Source organism: Triturus cristatus, chromosome 1_1 (genome assembly GCF_964204655.1).
Source record: "Triturus cristatus chromosome 1_1, aTriCri1.1, whole genome shotgun sequence".
In the NCBI taxonomy this organism is placed as follows: Eukaryota; Metazoa; Chordata; class Amphibia; order Caudata; family Salamandridae; genus Triturus; species Triturus cristatus.
The window spans coordinates 294,721,572-294,739,871 of record NC_140579.1 but is presented as its reverse complement, the minus strand read 5'-3'; the positions used below and the strand labels follow the sequence as shown (position 1 = coordinate 294,739,871).

At 45.2% G+C, this 18,300-nt stretch overlaps 1 long non-coding RNA gene across 2 annotated transcripts in view; it reads right to left on the bottom strand.

The window, feature by feature from the left end:
- Positions 1 to 5,025: 5,025 nt before the first annotated feature.
- The window catches only part of LOC146870143 (uncharacterized), a 37,420-nt gene continuing 24,145 nt past the window's right edge, over positions 5,026 to 18,300 (bottom strand). Inside the window, exons 1-2 of one of the 2 annotated variants that reach the window (XR_014969589.1) lie at positions 14,071 to 14,240; positions 5,026 to 8,048 (exon numbers count right to left, since the gene is read on the bottom strand). This is a non-coding gene — a long non-coding RNA (uncharacterized LOC146870143). Of the gene's footprint in view, positions 8,049 to 14,070; positions 14,241 to 18,300 lie in introns of those variants that run through there. The other variant, XR_014969582.1, reaches the window with a different exon arrangement.

Here is an 18,300-nt window from a genome sequence, read left to right as displayed (position 1 = left end):
CTGGACAGCACTCTAACCACGGATGAAATTGCCCATTCCATTAGATCGCTTCAATCTGGAAAAGCCTCTGGCCCTAATGGTATACCCATAGAATTATATAAACTCTGTCCGGATAAACTATCAGCACACCTTAAAGTCATGTTTGAGGAGAGTAGGGAGCTGGGGGACCTTCCACTACACTAGCGCATAGTTAACATCGTCGTAATCCATAAGGAGGGCAAGTCGAAGACCGACTGTACTTCGTATCGGCCCATTTCATTTCTTAACTCTGAACCGAAAATCCTTGCGAAGGTTCTCGCAAATCGCCTGGTCAAGGTTATATCAACTCTTATACATCCTGATCAGTCAGGCTTTATTCCACGCCGGAATACGGCACTAAACCTTTGCCGAGTCCACGGGGTACTCGGGAGAGCAAACGCAATACGCAAACCGGCTATTTTGGTCTCTTTAGACGCTATGATTACGTTTGATATGGTTGAATGGCCCCATCTCTTTGCTGTACTCCAAAAGCTGGGATTTGGCCCGACTCCATTGGCTGGGTCCGCCTTCTGTAAGCTGCGCCATTAGCAAAGGTAGTTGTTAATAACAAACAATCAGACACCTTCGCCCTGAGCCGAGGCACCTGTCAGGGTTGCCCGCTCTCCCCCCTCCTATTTGCCCTGGCACTAGAGCCACTAGTGGCCTGGATCCGACAGGATCTGATGATCCGAGGATTCCGCAAGTCGGCGGACTGGGAGGACAGGATATCTCTGTACGCCGACGACATCCTACTATATCTCACCAACCCTCGAAGATCTTCAATTGTCCTAATGGACATATTGGCAATCTTTGGGAGGTATTCTGGATTCAAAATCAACTAGACCAAGTCTCACCTGTATCCACTTCATAGGGGAGTGCCCGCTCTGCCCTCCATCTGCCCAATTCAAATCAGTACATCGGGGTTCAAGTATTTAGGGATCTTCGTATCCTTGAATCCTGTACTCCGCTATAGCCACAATCTCCTTCCCCCTCTCCATCGTTTGCAGAGGGACATCGCAAGTTGACAAACTCTCCCATTGTCCCTATTGGGGAGGGCCGCCCTTTTTAAAATGATGTCCCTCCCCCGCTTCATCTATGCCCTGCAGAACTCATAAGAGGCCGTTCCCGCCACCTATTTTAAAGAAATTGAATGACTTCAGAGAGAGCTTCTGTGGGATGGGCCACCGCGAATAGCCTTCAGTAAACTGACACTGAAGTGGTATGACCGAGGAATCGCCCTTCCTGACATTAAGAAGTACTATTGCGCCGCCCACCTGGCCGCCATCAACCATGGCACCTATGGAACACCTGACGACCCCGGCTATCGAATGGACAGGTGGCTACTCCCGGGGGGTAATTATAACAGAATTCTACATTCTAAACCTGTTCGCCCAGTTTTAACCGGCCCCACAGGGCACTCAGTGTCTGTCTGGCATGCTGCCACCAGATCTCTGGGCTGGGAGGGTAAACTGATGCTGGCCACCCCCCTTTGGGAGTCTGCAAAATTGGGAAACCTATGGCAAACAAAGGGTTTCAACAAATGGGACATGATAGGCATCTCCCGTATCCAGGACATGTGGGATAAGGGAGACATTAAAACGTTCGCATCCCTACAAGAACAACATGAGCTAGCCAACACAGAACGCTTTCGCTACATACAAATAAGACATGCCTTGCTATCCCCATGGGTTCCTCCCCCCCTGAGTCCTCCCCATTGGAATCTAGGGTATTAGACGGGCACCTCCCAGAGAAATCGATCTCCATGATTTATAATAAACTAATACATAATATGGAAGACCCCCTTACACAGCTCCGGCAAAAATGGACGGCGGACGGTATCGAACTAGATGATGAGGACTGGCAGGAGGCAGTGTCCAACCCCAGAGTGGTGGGTATCTCTGCTAGACCGCGCCTGGTCCAACTTAAAATCCTACACAGAATATACATGACTTGACCTAGACTGGTGTTGATGGGCAGGGCACCCACGGGGGATTGTCGCAGGTGGTATGTTCTGTTGGGCACGTTCCTACATATCATCTGGGAATGTCCAGTTGTTCAGTCCTACTGGAGGGAGGTCCACCGAGTAGTGGGGACGGTGTTGGGAGTCCCCCTGCCACTGGAGGCACGAAGGTGCTTGCTTAATGTGTGGGAGCCCACAGACTTGAACACGCACCAAGAACACTGGGCCACGCTTGGTTTTATGGTGGCCAAAAGGAACATAGCCCAAGCTTGGGGGGCAATTGCTCCTCCTTCACTAAAAGACTGGAAGACCAACATAGATTGGAGTATGTTCTGCGAAAAAACTGTTTATGTGGCCCGAGGCTGCCCTAGGAAGTGATCCCGGATATGGGGGCAGTGGAACCAATATAGAGGTGGCATCTGCACCCCACCATTGCAACCAACCTCCGAAGACATGCACTCTCCTTTATTTATCTCAATGACTGTGATGTGTTATACTGTGAATCAAAACTCTATGTACGTGATTGAACTGTCTGTATGATTATACTGTGTTCTATTTCCTCATTGTAGTTGATGATTGTTAATAAAAAGAACGATGGTTTAAAAAAAAAAAAAAAGAATTGAGCATTTCAGGAGGCCAATCCATGGCAGTTAGAAATAAAGGGTTTGAATAGGATTATATTGTTTAGAGACTCTGCAAATACTTTTTTACCGATCCTCTTGTTCCTTCATTATCGCATATAAGAGCTCCGTCAAATACATGACATCAGGATGCTTGTTGAGCAAGTCTGGTTTTAGTGTTGTGCTATGTGCTCAGCAGTTTTCAGGCAACAGTAAAATGTCAAAATGACTCTGGTGATTAATGTTCCTGTTGGAGAGAGATGGATCTTTGTCTAGTGGCAGTTTTGATTTTCATAAAGTAGTGTAGAGGGTTAATGTGCCTGCCTGCTGCAAAGAACTTCTACCATGCAAATCACAGAACTGTATCTATGTGGAAAGCTCAAGTGGTTACTGCTTTTTCACAGAGATCTTTTGGTTACTTGCAAATCATAAGTCTCACAGTACTAATATAGCACAGTGACCTATAAATTGTTCTCAAAGAGCTGCATGCAAACTGCATGGTATAGGTTAGAACTTTATGCTTTTTTTCCCCGGGCTTTCATTATCCTAATTTTGCTAAAAGGGTTTGTTTGGCTGGAAATAGTCTTATTAGTAATGCTAACCCCATCCACTGGGGCCAATCCCAAACCACTGGGGTACGTTTTAGATCGTGAGCTTATGCTTCTTCAGACTAAACACTTTTAAAATATACTGTCTACTGGTATCGATAACATGTGATTCCTATATCCTTTAATCCTCATTGTCTTATGTAACATTTTCTATAGAGTGACACACACATGATTCATTGTCTCTGTATAATGTACATGTATGACATAAGTGCTCTAACACCCAACACTGGTATGACGGAAAACTTCCATTACAACGCAGTCATTGAAACGACCTACCTTTACAACACAACTGTAACAACACAACTGCCTTTACATTGCATGCCATTACAATGCATGGCATTACAATGCATGTCACTACAACGCATGCCATTACAACGCATGCCATTACAATGCATTATAATTTTAGTATTAGGGTGGGTGTGGGTTTTGGGGTACATCGGAATAGTAATCCAACACTTTCCCTACTGTTGCACTCACTGGAGTTGGAATAGTAATTGTTACTGCTATACTATCCAACACTTACCCTACTGTTGCCCTAAAAGTATTATGCGTTGTGATCGAATGCGGTGTAATGGTAGTTTAAAATAATGCATTCTAATGGTATGCGTTGTAAAATCATGCTATGTAATGGTAGTTGCGATGTAAAGACTGCGTTGTAAAAGCATGCATTGTAATTGCATGAGTTGTAACGTCATATATTCGGTATGAGTAGTGCTATACTAAAAAATTATGGTGTGTGAGAGAGGGCACTTTAGAGGTGAAGTACACTGTTGCAGGGTGGTAGTGAGGGAATCCATTGAGAAGTAACCCTGGGCGGAGTGGTGCTCCACGTAGTTTCACAGAGTTTTAAAAAACTCAGTGGGACTACGCTACACTCCGCTCCGCACCCTCCCCCCCTCCCAAAGTTATTAAAAATAATTAAAAAGGCACTTACCTGACGTGTCTGCCTCTGCTGCCTCCTCCTCGCAATGGCTGCTCTCTCCTGCCTCCTCCTCGCACTGAATAACCCCTATGTTGTACGTCTTGCACATTCGTAAGAATTATTTTTAATAACTTTGGGAGGGTGGAGGAGCTGGCTAACTACGCTCCACCACAGAGTCGTAGTTTTCCCTGAACTCTACGTTGGCAGCGGAACGTGGAGTAGGCAAAACTACCAAACTCTGCTGGTGGAGCGTAGTTACCCACCCGGGGTTATTGAGACGAAGGTCATTAGGGGAATCGCTAAAAAAAATTGTCGCATGTGCGCCACCACAGGTGCTATGAAAGTAGTGTGTTGCTCATCATAGAGACGTACCATATATACTATGAGCTCAGTGCTGCTTTTTAAGGATTTGCCTAGTCTCATTCCCATTAATAAGTCAGTTTTTATTTTATTTTTTATAAACACAATGTACTTAAACACTTTGCAAATGTTTTAAAAGTGAGCCCATAATTGATATGTGAATTTTTCAAACATGTGATTTTTTTTAAACAAAATATATAATTTTTACATTTTAAATTGAATAACTGTTTTTATCTCAATGTAAAATAATCACTGTACTTGGCTTTGATCCAGGTCAGGCCCTGCACTTCTGTCAGCAGCCGCAGCTAGGGCTGGAAAAGCACAGCTCTAATACCTGTTTGTGCTGTATGCCTCTGTTTGGAAGGGGCCATGAGGTGTGATCAGTCAATGTTGAAATGTTAGTGTTTTGTCTGGAAACTAAATCATGTTTCCCAAAGAAGTTGCCCAGAGTGAAGGAAGTGACCCGATTAGGATCACCCGGGTCACTCCTGACCACCTCTCAGCCTTCCAAACAAATGAAGAGTCGGTCAGACAGTAGAGAATACAAACCAAAGTTATTTATTTTAGTCATACACTCAAGTGGAGTCCAGACTAGCCAGCCTCCTTGGATTGCTGCAGAGGGACTGACAACATGGTAAGGCATAAAGTACATTTCCAATACCCCTGAAGACACGCCCAGACAGGAATTTTTCAGTCTGATAGCTGGTGAACAAAGGTGATACAGAAGGATGAGCTACAATCCTGGGACCAGGTACACATTATCTTGCCTTCAAGGTTACTCTGTCTGCCCACACCGCTCTGAGCTGTGGGAGCAAGCCTATCTAGACGGAAAGGTATGCAATTATATGAACAGTCTATTCATTAGCACAGCAAACTCAACCTTGAAGAAATACACGTACAGAGGGCACATTGGCAGCTGCTTTTCAGTGAGGCAGACATGAGGTGAGACAGAAGTTAGTTTCGATCATTACTCAAAATGGCAGTTTATACAAAATGGTGCAGCAAATGCTAACTTAAGTCATACAATGCAAAGGGAAGTCGATCAAATGTTTTTTTCATTCCAACAGACCCTCCCTTTAGCATTTGCTAACACCTTTTTTTTACTGTCTTTAAGCTTGAGGTCTTGTATATCCTGCATCATCATGGCTGTTGTTTTACTGTCAGGTACCAGGAACTTCTGTTGTTAGAGTCTTTGCACAGTGAGCACAGCAAGCAGGGAGACAATGTATGCACAGGCAACAGGTGAAAATTATACCGGCGACTACAGCTAGGAAAATAAGAATCTTCCAACCCCTGGATGCGAACAGACCCCAAAACCATCCAGAGAGAGACCAAGTACCATTTTCTTGGTGGATGTCGGATGCAAGCCTGTGTAACTTTTGAATGACAGAGTATACATTAGGGACGTGGCCAGGTATGTACGCGCAGCAACTGCTGCCAATGATGCGACAGGCCCCTTCCGAATCAGCAAGGATGACATCTAACACCATTCTGTTTTGTAAAGTAACAAGCCTCGTAGCCTGGAGCTCAGCTGTAATATTTGTCAGAATCCCAGCTATTGTATAAATGACAAGGGGTCATTAATACAACTCTGGTGAGCCGACAAATGTTAAGACTATTTGACATAGGACCCCAAAACGATATAATACCCTTCATGGCATCTGTAAACTGCTGGAAAGTGAGGTCTGTCTGATCGATATCTTCTGTATTAATAACCCTTCTAATGCGGGGCAGTTGTGCACTCCTATGCTGTAATCAATGGTCTTTATGGTAATTGGATGGTGCTATATACACTGGGGGAAGAAGGAAAGAGCGGTAGCATGTACCTGACCATCCCCTTGGAAGCCAAACATAAGCTTGGGACCCACAAATGAAATAAACATTATGTGGTGGGAGCAAAGGGGGATGGACTACAGGCCGTGCTCAATATATAGGTGTAACTGCGATGGCTCTCTCCTACCTTTACCTTTCCTGTTCCCTGGACACAGAAACCAGCTGTTGTGTTGACTACTGGTATTGGCATCACTTCATCCTCAGTAATGTTGCGTGCTCGGAAACAATTGAAGTATTCGGTAGCATTGAACCTCTGGAAGTCTAGCATTTCATTTCGAAGCCATGTTGCATTTTTTGCTGTTCATATACATTCATGCAAGCTGACAGGGAAAATGTATCAGGGACCCCGTGTTCTCCTGGAGTAAACCCTTAGTGAACATGTATGTATTCTAACACCGTGTGATAATCCGCAGATGTCATATTCATAACAGAAGAATGAAAATGAATATATTTCATAGTAAACAGTTCAAACCACCCCTCACAGCTCCCCAGATATGATAATGGCAACGATAACAGGGTATCGCTTCTATGCGTAGGTGAGGGGAGTAAGCCACAGATCCGACAATCAGTGACATTAGACATACCATGGGCCTGGTGTAGCATTTGCAGAAAAACATTGCCTACATAGGTTTTGCAATGCTCTCCTTTATGAGGGGCCAAATTAACAAACATGTGTATTGGGGGGAACAGGCGTTGTACCCACCAGGGAATGTACTGGGTATTTCTCTTCCAAGAACCATGTTACTCCAAGTTCTGTTATTAAGAAACTAACAATGATCAATACAAAAACTATTTTGCTCTTTATGGACCAGCCAGACCAACTAGACTCATCCCGTTGTAAACACGGTGCTGCAAATGGATGCTCCTCCTGAATAATGGGTCGGCCAAATGGGTACATGATGAAATCAAGGGCGAAAAGAGCACAAGAAACTAAGGGCAAGAATCAAATGTCCCCAGTGTCCGTTAAAGCCTCACTGGCAGACTCCTATTGTTCATCAACATTGACGCTGTTGAGCACCGGTGGTGGAGCTGTCGGACCAGCTCTTGAAGAAAATCCCACATCGTACAGGACAAAGTACCTCCTCCAGGGTAGCACGTTCAAACAATCCTGTCCATTGTCCGAACAATGCACCAATCTTGTCTGTCCCTATGCTACTGTTGCCTGACTTGTCGAGTCCATGCCTGCTAATCTGGCTTTTCCTTTGGTGCACTGTTCCTCCGTCTGGGGCGTAGATTGTACCTAGCTACTCCAGGCACAGTAGTGTCAGAAAAAAGGGGCTCAAGGGGGTCACACACAGAGGGGCCAATAGACTGGGGCTCAAGCAGAGATGGGCCAGTAGAACAGGGTTCCAGGATGGCCCTGACCTCAGGGGGCACTACTGCATTCAACACTGCATCATTCTCCTCCTCCGTTTGGGTCCATGTTAGCTGGACATCTGAGAAGGGGACAAAGCGGCGCAACTGCTCCCACTCTGAATCCCCAATGCCGTCGAGGGCCCACTGGTCGTAAGGCAGAGGGAGAAGCACTTTCCGACAGTGTTGGCAGTGAATACAATTCTTTCGGCCAACAACCTAGACCGCCGTTCGGGTGGCGAGGAGCACTTGGGCTGCCCCTTCCAGCGTGGCTCCAAACTTCCTTTCCTCTGGAAGTTAAACATCAGGATAAAATCCCCAGGCCGAATGTTATGCTCGGACCCCTCAGATGCTGACGGAAGCGCTTGGTGGATCTGTTGGTGAATAGAACGCAGACTATTAGTTAATTCATACAAATAATCTACCAACAGAGGATATTCAATTTCAGAGAACCTTCGAGGTCGCGGGACGCCCAAACATTTGCTGGGCGCCCAAACACGACCTCGTAAGGTGGGCCGTCATCCTGGTGGACAAGAGAGCTAATGATAAAGCATCTGGCCACTGCAACCCTGTGCTCTCCTTGATCTTTGCCGATTTCAGTTTGAGAGTACCATTCTACTTCTCAACGAAACCCGCTGACTGAGGGTGATTCACAGCATGAAAATGTTGTTTGATATGTAGTCTCTCACACACCAACTGAATCACTTTAGCATTGAAGTGACTGCCATTGTAACTCCAAATCAAACGAGGCAAGCCAAAGCGAGGAAAAAACTCCTTCAGGAGTACCTTTGCAGTCGCTATCGCTGTGTTTTCTTTCGTGGGGTCAACCCATTCACTAAACGCACAAACAACCACCAACACATATTTCAACCCGGTCCATTTCTATATAATCAAGTTTGAGGACCTCAAAAGGGTAAGTGGGGGGTGCAAAATTCCCAGGTGGCGTAGGGGTACCTTTTCCAGGATGGTACATCATACACACCATACAATATTTGACTAAATGGGCGGCTGTCTTCGTGATGTTATCATTCTGCCATACAACTTACAAATACCCTTAGCACTGATATGAGCTGGCCCATGCGCCATGGCGACTACGGGAAGAACATATGCATCTGGTAACATCCATCTCTGTTTCCTGACTTATCAGTCCAACACCCATCTTCATCCAAACGTGCTGTGCTTTCCTGCCATACCGCTAGTTCCTCAATAGTTGCCTCACTTTGCATCTCCTTGAGACTTTCCAATGTGTCCTCGAACATGGTACCCTTGGGCACCCACCTGGAGGGACTTGCTACAAACATCTTTTTTTTATCTTCGTTCGGGCTGTCTCCTTAGCTGTCTGATCGGCAAATGTATTCCCTTTACCCACATTGTCAGTGATTGCCTTAAGGGCGCTGCACTTCACTATCGCTAATTTCTTGGGGAGTTTCAAAGCTAACAAAAGCCTATGTATCAGGGGCCATGCTGGATACTCATCCATGGGAAGTGACAAACCCCCTCTCTGCTCAGAGCCGTCTGAAATAATGGGCGACTCCGAAAGCGTACTGGCTGTCAGTATAAATATTGATAACCAGTCCCTCACTCACAAGCTCGAATAAGGGCAACGAGCTCTGCAGCTTGGGCCGACTGATAAGGGACTTGTGATGTCTTGACTACTGTGTGTAGTGTTGTGATCACATATGCTGCAGTTGTAGTGCCATCTGGTAACTTGAAACAAGAGCCATCGACATATAGTTCCTATTGGGGGTCAGATAAGGGGACATCAGTCAGGTCTACCCGTCCCTTAGTTTCTTCCTCTGTCCGAAAAATACAATTGTGTATATCAATTTCCTCACTCTCAGAAGGGAGGGATAGCAGCGTGGCTGGGTTCAGAGTGGCACATCTTTTAATTGTAACATGCGTTGCAAAAAGGGCCAATTCATAATCGGTCGGACGTGCACTGGTGAGGTGCTGTGTCTTGGTTTTATTCAAAAGTGTATCCACAGCATGAGATACCATGACTGTGAGGTCAGTATCAAGTAAAAGCTCATCCGAATGTCGTATAGAGATGGCCACTGCCGCGACTGCTCTAAGACAGCTCGGGAGGGCTCTTGCAACAGGGTCAAGAGAGCAGAAAAATAAGCACACGGCCGTTGCTTACCTCCAAAGGCATGTGTTAAGTCAGAGAGCGCACAACCGGCCGTCTCGTCTACCTACAGCATGAGTGGCTTCATGTAATCAGGCGTACCAAGCACAGGTGCAGAGCAAAGCGCGACATTTAATTGCTCAAAAGACTGCTGACATTCAGGCGTCCAAGGCAGAGGATCATGCACATCTATAGTGGTTAGCCCAAGCAGGGGCTTGGTTAGTAATGAATACTTAGGGATCCAATGCCGACAGTAGGAAGTGATACCAATAAAAGCACGCACATCCCTCTAAGTATTAGGGAAAGGCATTTTAACAATGGTGCTGATGCGCTCAGTGGTCAATTTCCTACCCTCCTTCGACAGTAGGTGACCTAAGTAGGTGACTTCCTGTCGACAATATTGAAATTTAGAAAGGGACACATTCTGTCTGTAGTGAGCCAAATGCAACAACAACTTTACCGAACTTTCTTTGCATCCCTTTTCAGTGTCAGAAGCAATGAGGATATCATCCATATATTGAAGCAATACGTTACCTGAGGGACGCATAAGGGAATCCAATTGGGCTTTTAAGGTTTGACTATATATACTAGGACTCTCAGTATAGCCCTGAGGAGCTCGACAGAATCGAAATCTTCTGCCAGCGAGGTTAAACCGAACAAGTGCTTGCTGTCGGGATGGATCGGAATACTAAACAATGCATTTTTCAGGTCAATCGCAGAAAAGAACTTAGCAGAGGAAGGAATCATCGTCAGAAGATCAGTAATGTCAGGGACCACCGGAAACTGAGGAACCACTATTTTGTTAACTGAGCGCAAGTCAATCATAGGCAAGATGGTGTTGTCTTTAACTTTAATGGAAACCGAGGGAATTTGCGATGGTCCTACATCCATGTCACCTGTTGCCCACAACGTGGGCGGCACATCATTAAATTCAGCAGGGAGGGGTGCATCTTTGGATAAACACTGGTTAGAGCTGACCATATTCAAACCTATTGTCATGTAAACACAGTCTGTGAAACAATAGATTATCGCATGCAATTTCTTTAGTAAATCCAAGCCCATCAAATTCTCTCCGCAATTAGAGGTCAACAGAAATGGCGAATCCACAATAAAAGGACCCATAGTCAATGTGAGTGGTTTGGAAATGGGGTTCACAACCGGTACACCAGAAAATCCTACCGAAACATTATTATGGCCAAACAGAGCTGCCCTGGGGACCAGTGAATGAGAAATGGAGCTATTCATTACACCCGTATCCACCAGCAATTCCTTAGCTGAGCCATGCAAATCCACAGTAACTTAAGGACCGCACTGATCTACAGGTATCGGAACTGGTCCCTCACTCTGCCCTTGGCTGTCCTAACTGTGAGACATCCCTGTTGCCTCATCCAAATCATAATCATCATGATAATACTGTCCACCCCTGGTATCGTCAAAGTAGTTACCACCCAAACTATTCTGTTTGGCCTTAGTTGAGCTCAGTCCTGTCCACCAGCTCCACGACCCCATCCACGAGAGCCTCGTCTTCTAGGGGCCGCAGCTTTTTACAACAACACTCGCTACACCAGTGTCCCTCCTCTTTACAATATGCACACTGATTCGGTCGTACTGGCGTAGTAGTCCGGCAGGTACACGGAAGCTGCCTGTCCAAACCACCACATCCTCTACCATTCCCCCTGGAAGTCTGCTGCATCACCTTCGTCTTCAAGTCTTTATGCTTTTTCCACCTTCTCTCTGTTCTCATAGTACTGTGCCATACTCTGTATTACAGAAGGGGAGGAGGTAGTCCAAGTGCTCTCCGAGGCCTGCAACAAAGTCGCAATTTTAAGAAGCAAGTTTGTAACGAACCTATTAATGAATAATCGGACACCCCCCTCCACCGACAAATCCTGTCCGCTAAAATCCCAAAATACACCTTCAAACCAGGTGTAAAATCTGACACACTTTCATCTTTCTTCTGACGACATGCCGTTAACTTATCCCAGTCTACCCTTCTCGGTGGAATAAGAGAGTGCATATACGTAATAATCTGGCCAGGCAAAGCTAGTATATTGGCCTTAGGCTTCCTCTCCTGGTCCCATGCTTTAATCTGATCCCAGGTACCACCCAATTCCACAACATAGTACTGTGTGTGCACCTGTCTCCAAATGTCCAGGGACACCAATAGACCAAAGAACATCTCAATATCCTCTAGGGTCATCATTGTCGATGAAGCGGCCTCTGTCAATTCATTATAATGGGCAGTAGGATTTTTCCTGGGGTTGGGTAACTGAGTGTTAGGGGACGAAACCTCACTACTCTTCCATGGAGCATAAACCCACTGCTCTTGGAATCGAGCCTCTACCCTTGGTCTGATAACGACATCATGCTGGTCCCGTTGCTCTGGTATTTCAGGGTGATATATGGGTTGCACCTCCCTCATCAGAAACTGAGACACCATCTTCGGTCTCTTATCAAGCAGCCTACTCCGATAGGCAACCAACGTCAAATAATCAATCAATCATAGCATTTGTAAAGCGCACTACTTACCCGTGAGGGTCTCAAGGTGCCGTTGGGGGGAATGCTGCTACTGCTCAAAAAGCCAGGTCTTGAGGAGTCTTCTGAAGGTCAGCAGGTCTTGGGTCTGCCATAGGTGGATGGGGAGGGTGTTCCAGGTCTTGGCGGCGAGGTGGGAGAACTATCTGCCGCCAGAGGTCGCTCTTCGGATGCGGGGGACTGTGGCGAGGGCGAGGCTGGCGGAGCGAAGCTGCGGGTGTGGGTGTAGAAGCTGAGTCATCTGTTGAGGTACGCTGGGCCGGTGTTGTGGAGTGCCTTGTGTGTGCGTGGGTGAGGAGTTTGAAGGTTATCCTCTTGTTGACGGGGAGCCAGTGCAGGTCTCTCAGGTGGTGTGTGGTGTGTAACGTCGCAACATTACCAAACACCTGACCATGAGCCATATCAGTTACGTAGACATGATCCTTAATATCATAGATAATATGTGGCGCTGCCTCATTAAAACACTGCTCATAAAGCCCAATCAAAGTAGCCGACATATGCTTATGGTCATGCTCCTGGACAAAAGACTCATAATCTTTCGTCACAACCCACACATCCTCCACACTGTAACTGGGTTACGAGCCCACTGAGCTGCCTGATTAGCCATTACCTTTTTCTCGGCCTCCCCCACATCGGATCATATCAACGTCCGTCCTAACCGGTCCTTGAATTTCATCCAGTCCTTGTCCTCTAGGCCATGTACTGGTGTCTCAATATTCTGTGAGATCGGGGAATAGGGGAAAACAGTGGGAGTGATAACAGAGTTACCAGGCAATAACGTCACTACTGGCTGTGTTGTGGGCGTAAGAGCTGGTGAGAGGGATGCCGAGGCAACAGATGTTGCCGGGACACCAACAGACGTAGTTGCCACAGACGGCGAAGGCAAAGAAAGGACAGGAGTTGCCATGGCCAAAGCAGACAGAGCAACAGTAGCAGAGACAGAGACAACAGAAACAGAAGAACCTGGTGACTGAGGCAGTGGGGGAAGTACAGGGTACACCCTCTGCAGGGCATATGGAGGCGGGGGTCGAGCATCCTACAATTCCTCCACAAAAGTATAATTCTCATCTCGGGCAACATAAGACTTATCAACTTGTAATTGAAACCTCCTATCAGCACACTCTATTCCTTTTTCTATGTTCTCCATATCATGCGCTATAGCGTTCTGAGTCAATGTCTGCATTTTTCACTTCTGGGCCTCTTTCTCTGCTTTCATTCATCTCTGCCTTGTTCTGAGGGAATCGAACATAGACTGTCTCCTTATTGCAGACAACTTATCCTGCAGGAAATTAATTTTCTGTTCATCAAAAGTGCCCGTCAATGGCTACTGCCACTCGGCATTGTCCCTCGTATATTTGTGCCATAACGTACTAAACATAATAGGGCCAAGGCCATGTTTGACATACATATCAAAGTTAGGGGTGCCTTCTGGTGGAACTGGCTTACTTTTTTCCAATTGAACATCAGTAGAACAACAACGACAGCCCAAACAAAACATTTTCATGGCACATGGAATCTTTCAAAACGAGAACAAGTTCACTATTGATGGCCGAGCAGATATTTGCAAATATCTTACCAAAATTGGTCCTGAGACCTCATTAAATGCAAACCAAAGTGGTACCATGTTCACAAGGAACTTAAACAAATTCAAGCACTTGTCCAAAGACGGTCCTCAGAGTGTGCCAAATTCAAACCAAAAATGGCGCTATAGCCACAAAGAATCAAAGCAGACTCACCTGGTGCACACAGGTTAAACGAGTTTATTCTCCACTGCTGACTCTTCGGACCAAACGGTCAGATCCAAGGGTTTCGCCGTCTAGGACCCCAGTTAGGATGATCACTGGACGGGGCACCGCCCGGTCAGATAGATGGGGCAGCAGCGAGTTCAAGACTCTCATGCAGAATTCTAATTTAACTAATAAATAAGTAGAGGGAGGGGAGAGGGAAGAGAAGAGAGAAAAAGAGAGGAAAGGCAAAAAAGAATGCAAACAGACAAAGGAGAAATCTACAGTTTAGTATGAATATCGCCGCCGTTCTGGCTAGATTAACATATATTTAACCTGTAATTTTGTTTAGTCACACGTCGGGTGGACCCTGCCAAAGGGCGTAAGCCCAAAGAATAGGGAGGGTTCCCCAGGGGGTCGAAGTGTGGGGGGGATGGGTAGAGGGGAAGGGAAGCACGGGTGGGGTAGCAGTGGGGGAGAACAAAAAAAAAATAAGTCCTCTTTCCATTTTCTCTTATTTTTTAAAGAGTAAGTTCTTTTGGGGGTGTTTAGTTAAAGGGGGGGAGAAGAGAATAGTCAGACATAATGACTGCTAGGATAGGGTTTATTTCGTGGAACGTTAATGGGCTACGATGTCCACGAAGACAAAGGTTGATCGTGACTTTTTTGGAACAATCTTCAGCTCAAGTGTGCCTCTTACAAGAGACCCACTTGAGTAATCTTGAGAGTAAGGTTGTCTTTGGAAAATATAGATGGGTTGAATTTTGTTGTTGTTCTGAGCAGGCAATACATAATAAGGGAGTAGCTGTTCTATTTATATTAGGAGCTGGTGGCTCCATAAAGTCCGTACTAACAGATCAATCTGGCAGATGGATTTTGGTGCTGGCAGATATCCGGGGTACCGAGATTGCTATAACATCTTACTGCGGCCCTAATGTTGATGACCCGGCTTGTTTGCTCAGAGTACAGACCGAATTGGTAAACGTTACTATTCCAGTTATAATTGGAGGGGATTTTAATGTTCTTCTTAATCCAGTTCAGGATAGGTCGAATTGTAGCCACTACGTGGCGGCCCCGCGTATGCGCCGGGCAATGACCAATATGATCTGTGAGCTGGGATTGGTAGATACATGGAGGGCCAAGAAGGGAATAGAACCAGGTTTCACCTTTTTTAGTAAAAAACATGGGCACTCCTCTAGAATCGGTTATATCCTTATGGATAGATTGGGGTTGGAGAACCTGGAGAATATTGTTACTCTCCCAAGCATTCTATCTGATCATGCCTCTATAGCTTTCTCATATCTAGGAAATAAGCCAAAGACTAACTTCACCCCTAGGTGGACATTAAAAAGGGTAATGTTATCCAACCAGGAAATAATTTGTGCCATTTAAACATCTACTATTAACAATTTTTTTGATAATACGGGCTCGACATCATTAGACTATGTATGGGACGCGTTTAAGGCCCAGATCCGTGGTCTGTTACACAGTCTGATATGTGCTAAGAATAGAGAAGAGGCGTCAGTATTCCAAAAACTGGAAAAAGAGATATCCAATTTGGAAAGAGTAAGGATGAGCTGTCAAGCTGATAGCATTGCACAAACTCTTAGAGACCTGGAGCATCTCCAATTGGAGTATAGAGGAAAGTTAGATCAAAAATTAATAGCACAATGGTTGGTCCATAATGTGGAAAATTATGAATATGGAGAAAAAGCTGGTGCTATCCTGGCAAGGAAAGTAAAGGCGGACCGAGTAAAAAATAACATCAATAAGTTGATTATAAACGAGACGGGGAAAACCTCTTATAATCAAGAGGATATGCAAAGGTGCCTCCTTTCTGTGTTTTCTAATCTTTATCGAGAGGAGACATCTTCAAGTCCCAACAATATTTGAGAATGGTTAAAAAATAAGGCCTTACCAATATTGACAGCAGAGGGGCGCGATATGTTAGATGATCCCATCACAGAAGAGGAAATTAAACTTCATATTAAGAAGATCAAGAATAATAAGGCTGCTGGGACGGATGCTCTACCGGGGGAAGTCTATAAGGTACTCCAGGAGGTGTTAGTTCCTAGGTTACATGAACTTTTTAATTACATCTATTGTTCAGATGGTAGGGTTCCCCCCTCGTGGAAAGAGGCAACAATAGTACTTGTCCTGAAGCCGTGAAAGGACCCTCTTAAGGCAGACTTTTACAGGCCAATATCCCTGCTTAATGTGGATTATAAGATCTTTACCAGCATTTTGGCGGGGAGGTTGGTCAGGATAGTCCCACGGTTGATTAATGTCGACCAAAAGGGGTTTATCCCGGGTAGGTTCATTCAGGAGCAAACTCTACAGTTGATAGGAAGCATTGATTTGGCATTGGCATTGGCACTGTCGGAGCTCTTGGCTGTGGCTGCATATAACGCAGCCAAGGCGTTTGACCGTGTTAATTGGGCCTTCCTATGGGAAACCTTAAAAATGATGGGATTTGGTGCAATATTCATACAAACCCTCATTAAGTGCTATGAGGGCGCCTCTGCAGTCATTCTCTTAAATGGTCTATTGACAACCAGTTTTAGTATAAAAAGGGGTACCCGACAGGGGTGCCCCATTTCACCCCTATTGTTTGATATCTATATCGAACCCCTTGCACAAGCATTGAGACTAGATATACAAATCACCCCCTTTCAAGTTTTAGATTATAAGTGCAAATTAGCCCTTTACACGGATGATTTGATGGTTTACACCAACAATCCAGCGGAGGTGCTTCCCAGGGTAGAAGTTACCCTGAAGGAATTTGGTCTGTACTCTGGGTATCTGGTTAACTCCTCCAAGACTGAGGTAATGTGTTGGGGTGTCGATAATTGGCCTGAAAATAGCAGTAAGGAGTTTAGGTATCTGGGGATAACTATAGTGCAGGACTCATGCAGTATTCCACTGATTAACTTGAAGAAAGTGGCTAAGGAAATTGACCATCTTTTTTCTAGATGGCAGAATTTACCTCTTACCATCTACGGCCGTGTACATTTGGTTAAGATGGTAATTCTGCCTAAACTGACGTATTTATTTAGCACTATTCCTCTTGAGTTCCCAGGTAAACTTTTGGCAAAAATCCAAAGTAATATAGGCAGCTTTATATGGGTTAATAAAAACTCCAGATTATCTTGGAAGAAGCTAAAACGAAGACTGCTAAAGAGTGGATTAGCCCTTCCAGATGTGCTTTTGTATTCCTTTGCCTTCCAGTTTAAAAATATACGGTGCCTCCTCTTTAGTCCTGCTGATACTAATTGGGGGAGGATTTTGAGGGCTATGGCTAATTTAGAGGGTGGGGGCATTGGATTCCTGTATAAATTTGGGGCGCCAAGGTTTTTCAAGAAGGTCCGCTTAAAGGCTTTAAAATCAGCACTTAATGTGTGGTATAAAATCAAGACGAAATGGGGGATAAGATACTACTCAGACTTTGCTCCAATTTGGGACTCCCCGGGACTACCTGTATGTCTGAAAGACAGTTTGGCTTCCCCAATCAGAACGGCAGGAATCAGTATTTGGTCTGACCTCATTTCGTCAGATGGAGTTCTTCCCTGGGAGGTGTTAAGATCAAGAATAGGTGACTCCTTTTCTAGATTCAAATATCTGCAATTGTGTTCCTGGTTTTCAGCAGAGAAGGAGCTCATAGGTGGAAATTGGGAGATTGAGACTATACTTCAGAATGTAAACTCAAGAAAAAAGGAGGTCGGATTTTGGTATAGGAGCCTATTAGACGCCAAGGATTAAGAGCTTCCCCCCTCTCATCTGGTATGGAGTTCCACTATAGTGGGAGATGCATCAGCCGGTTTATATACTTTGTCTCTCCAAATTTTATATAAGTTTGTAAAGCCAGCCTCTCTTAAAAAAAACATATCTACGTGATTAATAGGCTATATTATACGCCTAAGAAGATTGCAAAATTTGTTTCTTGTCCATCTCCTAGGTGTCCCAGATGTGACTTGGTTGAAGCCGATGATATGCATATCTTCTATGATTGTACACACATGAGAGACTTTTGGCGTAATTTGGAGTGCGCTATGGAAGGCGTTTTAAAATTTAAGCTGCATATTAACTTGGTTTGAGTTATCTTTGGATTGGATAATGACCTTATAAGGCAGCTCTCTACGATGCAGGTGGGTTTATTCTTTAGTTTGATTTTGATTGCGCGTAGAGAGATTTGTAGGCTAAGGAAGGATCCTAGACCTCCGTCTTATGAGAGCTGGTTGGGTG